The sequence below is a fragment of the Acyrthosiphon pisum genome, chromosome A2 (genome assembly GCF_005508785.2).
Source record: "Acyrthosiphon pisum isolate AL4f chromosome A2, pea_aphid_22Mar2018_4r6ur, whole genome shotgun sequence".
In the NCBI taxonomy this organism is placed as follows: Eukaryota; Metazoa; Arthropoda; class Insecta; order Hemiptera; family Aphididae; genus Acyrthosiphon; species Acyrthosiphon pisum.
Genome location: NC_042495.1, coordinates 3,228,513 through 3,245,548, shown reverse-complemented (window position 1 = coordinate 3,245,548; position 17,036 = coordinate 3,228,513). Strand labels below are relative to the sequence as shown.

At 28.2% G+C, this 17,036-nt stretch overlaps 1 protein-coding gene across 17 annotated transcripts in view; it reads right to left on the bottom strand.

Moving 5' to 3' along the window:
- LOC100164406 (voltage-dependent calcium channel type A subunit alpha-1) overlaps positions 1-17,036 on the bottom strand; it is a 276,813-nt gene that overhangs the window by 70,455 nt on the left and 189,322 nt on the right. Inside the window, exon 1 of one of the 17 annotated variants that reach the window (XM_029490226.1) lies at positions 1,126-1,770. The exons of the other annotated variants lie outside the window; for them this stretch is intronic. The gene's annotated coding sequence lies outside the window, so the exon portion shown is untranslated. Of the gene's footprint in view, positions 1-1,125; positions 1,771-17,036 lie in introns of those variants that run through there. 17 annotated transcript variants of the gene reach the window in all.

The window sequence follows — 17,036 nt, the reverse complement described above, 5'->3', positions numbered from 1 at the left end:
ATAGAAATAAAATGGAACTTTCAAAAATTCTGCCACGACTGTTTTTAAGAAGTTTGATGATAATATTAAAGTACATATTTGAATTGTATGTGTGCATTCTATGTGAATATATTGTGTGAATTAACTTGAAACTTAAAGTAGTAAAACTATAGTAAGTTATTATCGTTCATGTATAACTGTTAGTGTAAAACAAATAACATATACATATAATACTATGCGTCGATGAAATATGTAAAAATCGAGGTAAAAATGTATGTTATAAATGAGTTGTTTTAATAAACAATTCAGTAAAATGTTAATGTAGTCTTAAACGTATGGCAATATAGTTTCTACCATTTTTATGCATTCAAGACTCGGAGGAATCGATAGGTAGATAATACTTATAAGCAGAAGCCCACGAAATCAATAGTCGACGGAGTTGATAGGTATTAACTACAGTAGCTTTGGAGACTATAATATACCTACTGCCTACATTCCTTTTTCACAACTGGACGTTATACTGTAAAATCGATTATTATCTCCATGCTAGGCAGTAGTAGGTACGTTAGCTCCATTGAAAGCACAAAATAACTTTAACATTTAAAAAATGGGTTTAAAAAAAATATTTCTGAAAGAGTCAGTTGATTCGTTATTTTAAACTGGAATATAATTATTTTTTCCTAAGTGGTTCCTCTTCAAAATTCGTAAAATATAACATAAGTAAACAATTATTATCATTATGTCTTTGAAGGGTAAAAAAAATGTCAACAATTATTAATCAAAGTTATATTCAATAATATTCATATTGACCTAATATTATTGTAAAACGATGAATGTTTAATAAATACATTTCCGGTGTGGTATGGATAGATTTTTGTTAGCTGCAATAATATATTGTACCATGTACCTAAAACAATGCATTATAATATTACTTGCCTCGAGTCCACTCTCTTGTCATATTTATAATTAAATATTATAAGTAAAATACTTTTTATTATATCTATACAACTATGAAGTAAGCAACAAAATATTCCTATACAATATTTTAAATATCTATATATATACATATAAATTAATTGTTTAGGTAATTACATCGAGCCTCCCAAAACCAAAAACTGTGAAAGTTATACGACGATTAATACTCACAAACATATTATTTTCGAATCCGTAGTACAATTATTGATAGAATATAATAATTATTAATTATTATGTGCTGGGCAAACTGAACACGTACACGCAAACAAATTATTATTATTATTTCTTACTTAATCAGTAAATTAATTAAAATACATATTTTAAGAGTCGTTTATTATATTATTATCATCATTGTCATCGCGATATTCACAATGTACGGTGCGTGTGCGCACCACACTAATATACCGGAGTCCGGGTAACGTGGCAATGGTTGATGTGGGGGTTCGGCAGGGGAGGCCTCTGATCGAGCTGGGAGAGCAGGACACCAGGGCCACCGCCGCCGCCGTATAACGAAATTGCTGGTAATCATTTAAAGAGCGACCAGGCCCGCTGGCTGGCTAGCGGGAGAGCAGCCACCGCCGACGATATATTATAGCGACGCTAATTGGATTATATTGAATATAATTCCGCTAAATCGTCTAAAGGGCTGTGTAATTCGACGTTCGAAACACTCTTTGTCGCGTTTTAACTGTAGTGTCCTATGTGTGTGTGTGTGTGTGTGTATTATTTAGGCACTGAGTTTTTATTTTTAGAATAATGACTAATGACTTTAGGTACAGCAGGATCGCAAACGATATTATAAATTAGAATATGTTATTAATTTATGATAGGAAAAAACAAAAGAGGACCCCCATATTATAATACGCGAAGTACGAAAAAAAAAAACACCTACCACGCCTAACTCAAGATGACGTCCTATTACCGTATCCAATTTCAGACCCAGAAAATTAATTAACTGTGTAAAGTGATGAAATGTTAATGGCATTAACTGCAGGGATTTGCTTTGGTTAATTTGTTATACATGTGCTAGGGGCTTAACTATAGGATCCTTTATTTTAGTATACTGACGCTGTGAGTAAGTATAAATAACAATAATTTGTTTAGACTTTTGCAGCAACCTTCCTACAGCAACTCTACCTGTCTTTATTTAATTTAAATTCTTTTACCATTTAACCTTGTGTGATAAACCTTATATACATGGGTATGTATATCACATTCTCGTAGAATACATATCTACGTATATGCGCAATTTAATTGGATGTCGTTGGTAACCATGCAACTTTGATAACGTGTAAACCCACACACAAAATATTATATAATATTATAACCACCACGTAGGTTACACGGAAAGGGTGGTATACAAATCCAATAAGTGTCATTTCCGTTCAAATTTTATACACGTATTGATTTTAACCTATTATAATGATAGCGGTAAATTCTATATTAATACTTTTTTTTAAAACTTATCGCAGCTCATCTTTTTTTAAATTTAAATTCGATTTTATATGCGAGTATATAATAAAATATATACATAAAAAAATATATATTTTATACCCATGTATACCCATGTATATTATTCAAAACAGTAATTATATATGACCCTCTCGTTGGTCGCTTTTTACACTATATTTACGAATGTGAAAAGACATTCAAATGGTGTGTAATGCGTACATAACGCGAAAATATAACAAAATATCGATAACACATAGGTATTATATTAAATAGAGTTATAACGCGCTTGATGATAATATCGGCGTTCGTGTATGTTTGGTATTGGGGGAGGGGTAGGATACGGGGACAAATAATAATTATTTGACCAGAAATGAAAATAGCCAGCCAGTCAGATAGTGTCAATATTACTGGTTATTTTAATGGGCTATTAAGTTGACTTTTCCATTAAAAAAATAATATAATAATTATAGTAAATCGGTAACAATATTATGGTATGAAATTGTTTTCGACGAGCATTAGTAATTACATACCTATTTAAATGATAGGTATTGGTGGTTTTTAATAAAAAAACAATTTTCAGATCCGATAATATAAAGAAAATAGCAAACGATTTCAAATTTATAAGAATGAAATAAAATATATATAGATACACATAAAAATATTTGTGCATTCCTTCTATACTCTAGTGTCTCAAGCATCGGAAGAAAATAAATTGTTGTAAAACCACTAAAATAAATACATTCTTCGATTCGCGGAAAATCTAAAACATTAAGAAATACTGTGAATAACTATCAACTATACTAAAAATAATTCTTCAGTTCTGTTGTTTTAGTAGTTTAGTACCAACCTATGTTTAAAGTATATTTTTCACTGAACCTATATAATATACTTCATTGTTAATTACGCGTGTTTAATGTTTGGGGCATACGTTAAGCAAAAATAATATTATTACAGCATTTTGTTGAGGTGGAAATAAAAATATTTTAGAGATGTCGTTTGGTTTTTATATCACTTATCGTTATGAATATTTTTTTATGACTTATGCGGGTTATGAGTCAGTAAAATCACTAAAAAATGCTCGTTTATTATTAGGTTGCGTTATTGAATTAAAAAATAACAAGTAGTTATTAGTGTTATTGCATTAGTCACGTACCTAAATGATTAATAACAATAAGACTAAATTATACAGACTACAGAAGATGTTGATGGTTCACAATACTATTATGACAAAATATGTGTATCATGGAGGTACCTATGTGCAGGACATCTGGCAGACATCAAATGTATAACGTATAAAAGTGTTAAAGCCTACCAGGTCAAAAGGAGTCTTATAACTAAGCATAACGAAAACCGGAAAATATATGTCAGTATCAAATTCGATTAAGATAATTATTAATTTATACCTATATTAATCGAAATGGTTTTTGAGCTCGTGGAGTGTGGTTAGTTATAGCAATCAGAATTATAGTGTCTAACCATTATGAATCACTGAAATGTTATAACTTGTAAGTATTTTTTAAAGCTCCACTTAAAAATGTATTATCTAAAATGTGTCTCATCAGAATAATACATTATTTCTAGAAAGAGAATGCAAAAATATAAAAAAATGCACGTACCCGAGTATTTAAATTTCTCATTGATTAGGATATAATTAAAAAGAGGTATGCTGAAATATTTTTTTTAAAAAGAAGGAGTATTTTGTCCCCTCGAATCCCGCAAACATGCACGCACTGCTTATTTCTTCAAACTAAAAAATATATATTTTGTAAAATGCATTGTTATGTATGTGTATTGTGATACATATAATATTATGTAGTTTTAAACATTGTTATACAAAAATTATTATTATTATTATTACATTATTATCAATAAACCATAATTATATACAAATAGCTACTTAACGCTATAATGTTCCGACATACATTGTCATTCGTCAATCATTTATACTCAAACGAACAAATTCGTGTGGACGAATTGTTTAAAATCATTTTTTATTTTGAGTGGATCTATTACAAAAATAAAATATTCAACGTGGAAAACGTCTAATTTTAAAGAAAAAAAATTCAGCCAATCAATCCTGATATATATAATAATATTTTTCTCACACACAGAACTCTATATGATTACACCTTACTGTATTAATTTTTAAACTGTTTTCGATCACTAAGATATCGGAACACCTTTACAGTTCAACACCACATACATATTACAGAGGGTAGGGGTTCCGATGACGAAAGGTTGTGGCTTCGTGGATTATAAGAATAAAAATATAATGCTGACTAGGACTCATCGGTCAAAATGAACCTGTCAAAAAGTTGTGCTGATTGAGCGTTTGTAACGAGTGATACAACAACGACAACGTTAGAAATGCAAAGGCAATGATTTACGTCGTTGTGCAGTAAAAATGTCGAATAATAAAGATGCAAACACTCTATTCAAGATATTCAAATAAAATCCGATACCCAAATGATAAAATATATATTTATTATTATCAATGTGTACCTACATTATACGTTTTCAGTATTTTTCTTTCTGAGTAGTAATTATGTTTTCGGTGCAAACTAAGTCAAAATAAAATATTTTTTATTAATATTTTACGATAATATTATGACGTCATTAGAAAAACACAAGAATAAATTTCATATGGAAAAGAATTGTAAACCCATCACCCGTACTTAAACCAAAAATATCCATTGGGTTTTTTTTTTGTCAAGCTGTAAGGAAAAGAAAGTGCCAAATCCATGTAATAAGCATACATTGTAGGGTTTTGGTTATTCTAGTGGAATACGTATGTTAACCCTTTCAGTCCCATACTATGTTTGAATAGTGATAGCCATTTTTTAGTAAAATTTTTTTTTATAAATTTTTTTATAATTTTTTTAATACAATTTTTTCCTTAAATATAACCTATTATTTTTTGGTGATATTTAAAAACATTTTAAATCGTTTACTTTTATACATTTTTTCCGATTTGTAAACCATGACATTTTTGTTTATGAGTTAAAAAAATTGAAAGCTTAAAGCAAACTTACTCATAAGCTGTTCTCATAGTAATTAAAAAATATTAAAAATGTATTGGCACCATTTTTTTTTTTTTATAAGCGTTTGAATTTCAGACATTTCAAATTATTTTTATTTAAACGTTACTAATTTCTTTAATTTGTATACCTGAGGTAAAAATATTTGATAAAGGGTTTCTCGTAAGTAGGTACTAGTTACAAGAAACACATTTAAAATAATATTAGATGGCTAATCAAATTTGATTTATCCTAGATTTAATAATAATTTTGTTTTATTTGTACCTAATATTAGCATATTATATTATTATAGTGGCTTACTGACTATACTTTTTTATTTTAAAACATCATCTAAAAAATTAAATGTGTTTTATCTCAATAGAAACACGAAGTGAACTTATACAAGGAACATTCTTCATTTAATTCGATAAGAATTAACTTGCAGACTAATGTAAATTGTAAATAATTATTTTTTAGTTTGTATCAGATTAGGATTTTCAATAACTCTCAAGAATAATTGAATTATACGAATAAATTATGATATCACGCAATGTCTTCAACAAGCAAAATCAATACTTTAAAGTTTCGACCTAAATATAAAAGCAACAAATAATTATTATTAGTGTACTATGTGTCTTATAATAGTTTAAAAATATTGTGCTATTATGGTAAATAAGAGACTAAAATGAATACAATAATGTTTGAATCTTTTCAATCACGTTAAGGTAACCTTTATAAAAAGCCATGATAAACAAAAATGTGTTTCTAAATTTTAAAAAAATACCAATAAATATAAAAAAAAAAAACAAATAAAACGTCCAATTAATTCTAAAACAACTACCAAAAATACTAAATACATATTATCAATGAATAATAAAATATCGTTGTGTAGCATATTTTGTCTATGATAGTGTTTCAGTTTAAATGTAGGCATCTATCTATATATTTATCAATATATCTATATATTTATAAACATATAAACTATATAGGTACTATTTTATTTAAGTATAATATTAGAATGTATGTATTAAATTATAAAAATTTAATAACCGATTTAACGAATGCCATTAAATCTATATACACAAAAAATTCAGTTAAAATGATTAAAAAAAATCATCATATTTATACGGTTATTTAACTGAAACCAACTTTAAGTCATAAAATGCTTACTTAAATTTGCATCAGATATTTTACTGTCGAATTTATTCCATTACATGATGATTCATTTGACAGTACAATATTCAATATTGATCCACCTTGTTTGAATATAATTATTCAATTGTTTTTCCAATAGATGCATATTTCAAAATTATTCAATTGGTTAATTGAAATGAAAAAAAAAAGTCTAATCGTATATTGATTTGCATTGTTTAATATCCACAAATTATTTAACTTCAATCGTCTTATTTGTTTGCAAATTTATTTTGCGATCCATAATAATAATATATAGAACAGATGGAGAGTAAACCATCATAAAAATAGCTTGTGCACACGTAATTTGTGTAAAATAAAAGGCAAATGGTTTTATTTTTACTCAACCAATGAAAATAAAAAGAACTGATCAATAAACAATAAAAAATAAAATAAATTTTGTGTACACTCAACGGGCGTTTGACGTCCTCGGAGAACATGATTGAATGGGCAATTTCATTAAGGTGGCCTTTCGAGTGGAAACTTCAAAGGGTCATTAAACTTGAAGGGGCTAGTGAAAAGTTAATTCTTCCAGATATAATATTACTGTTTATGTTAGTTGTAATGGTATAGTGTATAATATAATGTACATAATACATTTAACTAATATACTGCAAATAAATACAACAACAACGTAAAAATGGTTACGCTCGTATAATTATATTACCGTATTCTCAGCGTCTAAACTGAATTTTCAAATAGTTTCAATCAATAATACTTCTTTAATGTTTAGATATTCGACTGACTATGTTTATGTAGTCAATTTAAAATTAGTATACATCGATGGTATTACAAATTGAGTTTGTATGCAATAAAAAAATCGGTTATATTTTTCAATTAAATTTATTAAAAATTTAATTTTTAAACAAAATATGTTTTTACTTTTGTATTCAGACATTCCAATTTCATTTAAAACTTTGTGGAAGCTATTTTATCTTTTCAAATAATTTTAATGTGAATATATATGATATCGAAACTTGTTAATTAGTTTGTTTTTATTCATTTTTATTGATCGGAATTCGATTGTTTATCATGAATGATTAATGACCTTATGTTTGTACAAATTCATATATTATTTTTCTGTTTATTTATTTAAATCAAACAACACAATAATTATAATATAATTTCTTCCAAATTTATATCAGAATACTTTTATAAGCTAGTTTGTATATTCAATATTTTAATGTTACAATTATTATGGATGCATATCATATGTATTTTATCTATTGAATATGGTATAAGTTACAGCTTATTCTTGTGCAGGACATGAGAATTCAATTTTATTTTTATATTACTATTTTTTTTTTTAATTTTCCATCCAAAACTCCATTAACACCATTTTCCAATATAATATTTATACTATAAAATAACTACCCAATAAACACGTTGAACACTGTAATGACTCAAACCAATATCCTAATTTATTTTAAACCACAATAATATTCATGGTTATACTCAGTTAGCAATATTGTTATTATAAAACATACCTTCATATATTATAATTTATAATTTTTTAAATCTCTCAACATCATAGGACCAAATAAAATAATTTTAAAACAGTTTAAAACTATAGTGTTATCCTGAATTACTTGTAAAATGGTAGATAAAATGTATACTTGGTTATTACGGATATATTTATCTCCAGAAATACGGTGGTACTCGTATGTTTAAAAATATTTGCAAACATTGTTTTGTCAGAGCGTTTTATAATAATATTTAAGAATAAAAGCATGAATAAAAAAACAAATATTTCTAAGAAAAAAAAAAACCTAGAGTGCCATAATCTCAGGAATTGTGAAAAAGTAAGAACCATGAATTACGACGCCAAAACTATAGTCTACGATGTTATATTGTTTTTGTTAGTTATTTTATAGTTATACAAAATATATATTACACCACATATTCTATTCTAAAGTAACCAAGGGTTTCGCGTTATAAATTCTAATTATAAAACACGATAATATGTTTGTATATAACTATTGTTTAATATAATATATCACCAAATCTTTGCATTGATCCACTTTTAATTTTTTTTAACAATCGTTGAAACGGATATATTATATGGTTTACACGAAATTTAAATTAAATATCTTATACTTATTTAAAATTCACCTTGGATTAATGGATATAAAATATTAAAATGTCAATTAGAGAATGTTTAATACTATGACACTTAATATGTCACGGCGCAATAGCTAGGCAATAATTGTACATAAGTGTGTACAATACTCTATTTACATAATATTAATTTAATACTTCCCTGCATAATAATAAATTAAATTGTTATTAATGTTATTTAAGTTTCAACAGGGTTGGTGTAAAAGTAGAATTAAAAAAAAAAAAATAGGAAACAGAAAACTATCACTACTGCTGGTTTCGAGTGTACATCGCACTGGGTACATATAACTAGATAGCGGGAAGAGAGGAGAAAAACCGTTTTGGAAGCCAAAGGCCCCACTGCACTGTACCACTCAGAAGAAGAAGTATTAAATAGTGCAAGATCAAAAATATTTTGAAAATTGTATTATGTTCATTGTTTTAACCTTTTAAACAACCAATGAACCAAGTAGCTCCAATTTTCTACCAAAATTCACCATTAAAATTTAAAACAAAAGCGTTTTTCTGCTCCAAGTAATGCACTCAAAACACACATCATTGTAAAACCAATACATTTATTGCTCCGCTCAGAATCTAAAAAGTATACACAAAAGTTTAAGAGTTAAAGATCTTTCCTATACATTGATTTTTAATCAATTTAAAAGCTAAACTATGATGCTATTGATTATTTTAGATGTAAGATATTAGATAATACAGTAATGTACCTATCACTATTATATAATTTTAATACTTTTTAATAGTTCTTTTTAGTAGTTTTTTAATAATGAATATTTGTTTTTTTTTTTTTATTAAAATATGCAATATGTATGGGACAAGCAATTTTATTCAAATCTTCTGAGTGCTTAATAATGTATACTATTATATAGGTACAACTTATATAGAATTCTCGTGATTAAATTAATAATCAATTACAATTAAAAATAAATATTTATTGTAGATCATTCTTTATCCCACTTAGATAAATAAATACAATTTTGATTAACCTCTTAAAAGCCGTTTACAACAGTTTGAACAAATTGTTATTTAATTAATAATAATATTATAGTTGTATTATTCAAAATAAATTAAAATTAAGACAATATTCAACAATCATATCATGATACAAATATTATATAATTCTGTATTGTGTAATAAATTATACACATATTTATAGATTCAAATCAACATATCATTAATTAAATGTTTGTAATACAATTCAATTTACTCTAAAAAAGAATTCTGCACATAATACAATGTCAATCAAATGTCAAACATAGGAAGGTACCCAGAAATCAGAATAATTAAAATTATATAATATTAGTACAGAGCTCTGTGAGCTAGGCGATGTATACTAAATTATTATATAATTCCAATTTATTGTATATAAATAACATATGTTACGTTATAAAAAAAAAATATTATATTTTTTTAATATATGAATACATGTGCGATAAAGAAACATTGTTTTCACTGCTATAAGTTTTCTTGAAATCTAATGACATTATACTAAGTACAAGATTCTAATTTTTAGGTGTATTCAAGTTTGTACAAATAAAAATAAATAAATAAAACGATAAACGACGTAAACCAAATATTTAAAAGTTTATTATCTTGCCACTGTCTTTATAATTAGGTAATTCCAACGTAATTTCCGTAACATCCGAAGTCAATTTAAACCAAGGTTTGAAGTAAAGTCAAGTTGTTTGTGTACATATACTATTCCCGAAGAATAACTTTTGTGTTCGCTTTATCGTCAATTGTTTGTCAAAAGTTTTTGATGGCACGGGTGCAATAAAAGTAAATTAATTTTTCCAATCATGTGGAACACATATTGGATTTTTAAAGTTTTCTCACCAAAAATATGTTTTATTTTACTATTGTAACGCGTCTCACCATATGTAAACGTACATAATAAATTTAAGTTAACTATTTGTCGACTTTCTAATATGGTATAATATATAATTAATATAGGGTAGGTAGGTATATTACGCTAGTGATTTTTTAGTGGGTTACTAATTTTCTATAGGTTGGCACGCTGGCAAAATGTTTTTAAGATGAAATAACTGATGTCTCGGTATGTATAAGTACTACATATACAGTGGTTTTAATTTTTAATAATTATAAATTTCACATAAACATGACTCGTGAGGCAGATAAATAAAATAGACTAATACGATTTAAGTATAGAATAATGTATTATAACATTTTCACGATTCTGCTTTATCATCCCTAGCACTAGCTCACTATTATTGTAATCTTGCGGGGTGTAAATTCCCTACTACACGTTTGTTTTAAGGATGAGATTTCTCAAGTTCAAAAAAAAACTGAACAAGTACCTAAATTTAATAATATTATATACCCAGACATGAGATGATCTCAACTTGATATTCCCTCGAGTGAAATGAATTGAACCGCGGTAGTGCCGGAGGATTGACGTCATAAAAGTTCACTACGCGTATAAATCGTGTAGGGTTGTGCAGGATATATTAGAAGTCGGCAAGGGAAAAGAAAGTCATTAGGTACCGGAACAACTATCGGATTGGTCAATTAGCTTCCCTCCTGCAACCCACGAAATATTTAAAAAGAACATCTCCAAACGAATGTATTTTCATCGTAAATCAATGTTATAATATATAGTATACAAAATAGAAGCGAGAATACAATAGCTGGAAACATATGTTTCTCAGGACTAACGAAGCTCTTAGGAACTAGATCCTTGTCAAGAGATTTAAAGACACAATAATACACTATATAATACCAATATTGTTACGTATGGAGCAGAGACTTGGGCAATCCAGAAATCGACGGAAGGAGACTCCTTGTTTTCGAAAAGCAAATCCTGAAAAGGATTTTTGAAGCTGTGGAGCCACTGTAACTCATGATTGGAAGATTTATTAAGAATGAGGAATAATTAGAGACACTATCAAAAACCTACCGTCGTAGAAGCAATCAAAAACAAGAGGGTACAACAGGCATGGTCATGGTCAGTAAACAAAACCCTATATTACTAGGTACAGTACTGAGTAAAATACCCATTGGAAGACAGCGATAATGAGGTGGGAAGATGTAGTGGAGAAAGACGTGAAAGATAGTATCAGATTTTAAGGCACCGTGAGCAACTGATCGGAATGGTCCTAGAGGTTTGCAACTCTGCTGACACCACCAAAAATGTTTTAAAATTTAAAAAAAAATCGTATTAAATATATGTCTTTAGATCAATAATAATATTATAAAATTTAACCCTCGGGAGGTAACCATGCGGAGGTAGCACAAGTTGTAGACATCTACCGCTGGGTATGTGACCACGGCCACGGTCTGGTCATCCACTGTCGCCGGCGCGAACGACCGGTCGGTGGTCGTCGTCGGGCGCGCGACACACAGAGCCTATGGATTTTCGTTCGTCGGTGGCTTTGTTGTGGAATAGCGAGCGGGACGCGGGGAACGCCCGGGCGGCGTCGACGTCAACCGTCTACCGCCACCGCGACACGCTGTATTGTTCGCGACGCTCACGACTCGCCCGGCCGTATCATCGCATACACATAATAATAATATAACACACACATAATATATTATATACATATATACGCGCATAACGGCGGCGGCGTCTCGTTCACCTCCTCCCGGTCCCGAAAACAACCCCATCGAGGGTAACCCCCCCTCTCCGTTATTATAGTGTTGCATTGCGACACACGGGGCTCGGTCGCCGCTCGCCGCTCGCCGACCGTAACCGTACCCTCACGAGCTCACGCAAACGCGGTTTTCCCGCACGCATATATATATATATATATATATATCTTATGAGCCACCGCCACTACCACCGCGTTTCCATGGCGATGCGATCGGTCGCCGCAATATATATGTTATATTATATACGTTCCTCTGACCAATTATTATGTATATATCATATCAGCTTTGATATCATATATAATATTATTATACATATTGTGTGTATTTTTGTGTGCAATAATGCGCGGTGGAGTTTATACTGTATCATTGCCGCCGTCATTACCAACCCCTCCTCGGTCCTTATAATAATATCATTCTTCAACCTACTCCCCAGGACCTCACATTTTCGCGATTATTGCACAGAGGTTCCGTCGTCGTATATAAAGTAAAATAAAATTATCATTGTAATTTCCTACGTCTTAAACACTCTGATCATGTGTGAAAACATATTTTTTATTGTATATGATGTATATTATATTATATGATTTCACAATGTTCATGTACTGATAGTTGTTGACGATCTGTGTTGGGATCGACTAGCTTATATGTTATAATATTTAATTACTAGGGTACGTACCCACGTGTCCTTATGATACGCTAGAGATTTTCCAGTGGACTACTGATTTTGAATAGGCTAGCATGCCAGCAAAATGTTTTTATAGGAACACAATATTATGCAATAACTGATGTTTCGGTACCTATACAGGTACATAAATTAACAGTAGTTTCAATTTTTTAATAATTTATCACAAATTGTATACATGCGTGTAGCAGATATACCTACCTAATAGACTTATTCTGTAGATATATACAATAAATATTTTCAAGATTTCGCTTTTTCGTCCCAACCACTAGCCCTTTCTTAGTCCTTATAATAATATCATTCTTCGCTATTTTACTCAAAACGTGTCTTTGCGATTATTGCACAGCTATTCCACCGTCGTTTATAATTATTATTCTAATTTCCCATTTGTACACTCTGATCATGTGTCACATGATGTGTGTATGGCGTGGAATGAAATCTTTCCCAGAATCAAGCTTAGTATCGAGACTTTTATTAGGTATATATTATTCGTTGCACAAGAATACGTAATACCTAATGGTAACTGCAGGTGACCAATAAATTCAACCAATTCATAATTTAAAGGAAAAAAAATTTACGATATCGAATATTATTGTATGATAATTTATCATTATAGTAGTAAAACTGTAGAAACGGTTTGATAACATTTAGTTATTTTTCTGTATATTATAATACTAATGTTTGGTAAGTGACTATAAACAAGCTAGACAATTATATGCGTTATTCATCTGAGACTTAAAGAAAAATATAAAAAAATTATACATGCTAACATTTAAATTAATAGTCTCTATTTCTTTTATGACATACCTACACTTTATTGAATGAATTATAAATATTTTTTATATTATTTATTTTATTTAGATTGCGGATATAAATGGGTAAAAATTGGTTTTGATTTTTTCGAGTGGGTTGGCTATCCCGAACCCGATCTTGCTACATGTTTTATAATATAGAAATCAATCTATTTTGAACGATGATACGAAAATCGGACTACATAAGCTGGATATGCGATTTAAAATACAAATATAATAATTAACTATTATAGTCTGTATTCAAAAATTCTACCAAGTGGAGTTTTCAGCGGATTTACTGTTCCATCTGTAGCGGTATAATCTGTTTACAGTGACGAGTGAGGATATTTTTTTAATTTTTTTTTTTTTGGACAGGAAAGTGGATTATATTTTTGATTGTTAGGTAAAACGAATGATGTAAATAATAATTGTATATTTTTTTTTAATAATGCAATCTGCTGAGCGGACATAAGCTACATAATATTTTGCGTCCACGTATAATAATTTATTACATTTCAGGTATTGGTAACGGTGGTGGTAGGAATAGTGGGAAGGGATGATGATGTTAAAATACAACAGGGAATTTAGTAAAACATTGTCATTCATTGATATTCAGGTGTCTGATAAATATAGAGTAACCTACCTATACACGAGCATAGTGCTCTAATCTCTGAAAAACACGACCGAGTATAGGTTTCACTACACAATAATAATAGTCAATAGAGTTGTATCTTATTACATTAAAATTGAGCTATAAGTACCAACATTTTTTTTTTTTTTTTTAGATAAAAATACGCATTTATTGGATCTCTACTGATTCACATATTTTCTGTGTATTTTACAATTAATGAAAAACATTATCTTACTTTGTGAGACTGTCATTGTTTTTGGATAGGTAAATCAAGGATAATAATATACTCCTATTTATCATCACAAAATAATCTTGATCAACAATGTGTTCATGTTGTAATATTGTTATCCCTTAAATAATACTGACTAATAGTCGATTACCGTATACCGTAGATTCACTATATTCTGAAATTAGTATCATTATTTAATTTTTTAATTTCAAGTGTACACTTATGACGTAATCATGAGCATTTCATTATATAACAATTTGGGTTAAAATAAAACATTATACATATTATACAGGATGTCTCGCGAGGATTTACATATTGCGATATCTACTGATATAATTTATATATCATAAATCTGTTTTTTTTTTATTAGATTCACAGAGACAAGAACTACGCATATTTTATTTTTTAATTTAATTACATTGTTTGGTATAGTAGCTAAAAAAGTTTATTTTTTTCATTATTTATTTTTGAAACAATTGAAGATACTTAGTCATTTTATACAGTTTATTTTTGTGAAAATTTTGACTTTTCAACATTTTATTTTCATTAATCTCATAAATGTTAATATTTTTTTTAGTTTATAGTTAAAATGAGAAAAAACAGGGTTTTTTCCAGGCGGCGAGTCCCAATCAACGGCTAATCAGGTATACCTCACGGGGTACTATATATTTGCATGGGGTTAATTTAAAAAATAACATTTTTTTATTGAAATGTTGACTATCTATCTATGTCTTATGTAGTTTTTTTTAAATTTAAAAAGCTTGTTTTAAGAGGAAATAATAGAACAATAATAATTGTGAACGAATATAAGCAGTTATATAATACTGATTTTGCTTATTCGTTTTTATTTTATGTATTTATCATTTAAAATAGTAATAAATTCATTATTTTAATATAATATTCAAAGACATGCAATACAATATGTTTTGAAATAATAATGCAGCATTATGATAATATACTAAGCGATGGAAAAAATTGATAACGGCCTACTCATTTTTCATTCCAACCAATCATGATATTTTACTTAAATAATTCATGAAGTCAAGTTCATAATATTGGCAATCAAATTAAACAAAAAAGATTATAAGATAAACGCCGAAGAATTTTTTTATCAAAAAATGATTTTGAAAATCTATACCGATTGAATATAGGCCAGGGATAACGGAAGTCCGAAGCTACAAAACAATTACCAAAATATAAACTATTATACTACCTACTAGACTTCTAATGAGGTAATATGTAATTGTATAAAGTAGTAATTATATACCATTTATTTTTGTGTAATAAATTATGACATATAAATATTAACATAACAATTATTATTTAAAATACCCACATAATTTTAAATAAACCATAAAAAAGTATTTTCATTAATATTTTAATATCCTTAGTTAATTTTTTATAAAGTTTGCAGAATATAATTGTATTTGATTTTTCATTAATAAAAGATAGTTTTTTTAAACCACGAATAAGACACGTCCAATATACAAATAATAAAAGCCTTGCCTCACTTATATTAGAATATAAAACTATTGTTTAGATACCCACGTAAATTAAATTTAAAGTATATTTAATACCAAACATCGTAATATATAATGGTCATTAAATTAAGCAATATTATCATGTAAATTAGTGAAAAAAAATAAAAAATATAAATACTTAAGCTGCGTTTCACAAAAATTCTAAAAATTAAGTGGAATATCCCATAGTAAATTATTAAATGTTTACAGTCCGTTTATTGGTATCCAATTATAGTGATTGTTAATATCGTGTTATTATACTTTTATACCAGTAGCTATAGAAAATACCACTATAATATATATTTATAAAGTCTCACATTTTATAAATAAGCATAATTATTTTGTATTTTAGTATTATGTTTATTCTTATGTGTAGGGGAGATCATTTTCAAATTTCAAATATAACCGGCAGATAATTAAATATTAAACTAAAAATTGAATAAAATGACATAATATTACGTAGGTATGTCTTATAACTACAATTTTTCTTGTTCTTATTTTTATTTTTCTGTGAATACTCTTATAAATAATACAAGTAGGTACTTAAAAAGTTTCATATAGCACCTTGAAATATCGGAAATCGAGTCTGGATGTTACTTCAACAAGGTAATTTTTGGTTTTATTTACAGCTCGTCTATTCGACTATTGTTTTAAAGAAATGTTATCAAAAATAGGTATTATATTAATTTAAATGTATTAGCTAAATATTTATAAATTGTACACCAAGGTATGAAATATGAATCATAATTTATATGATGGTGGTGTGGCTAAGGTTTAAGCATGGTATGCATTGTGTATTTTGAATTAAATTTAAAAATTATTATTTTCATCAGGACATATTTTAA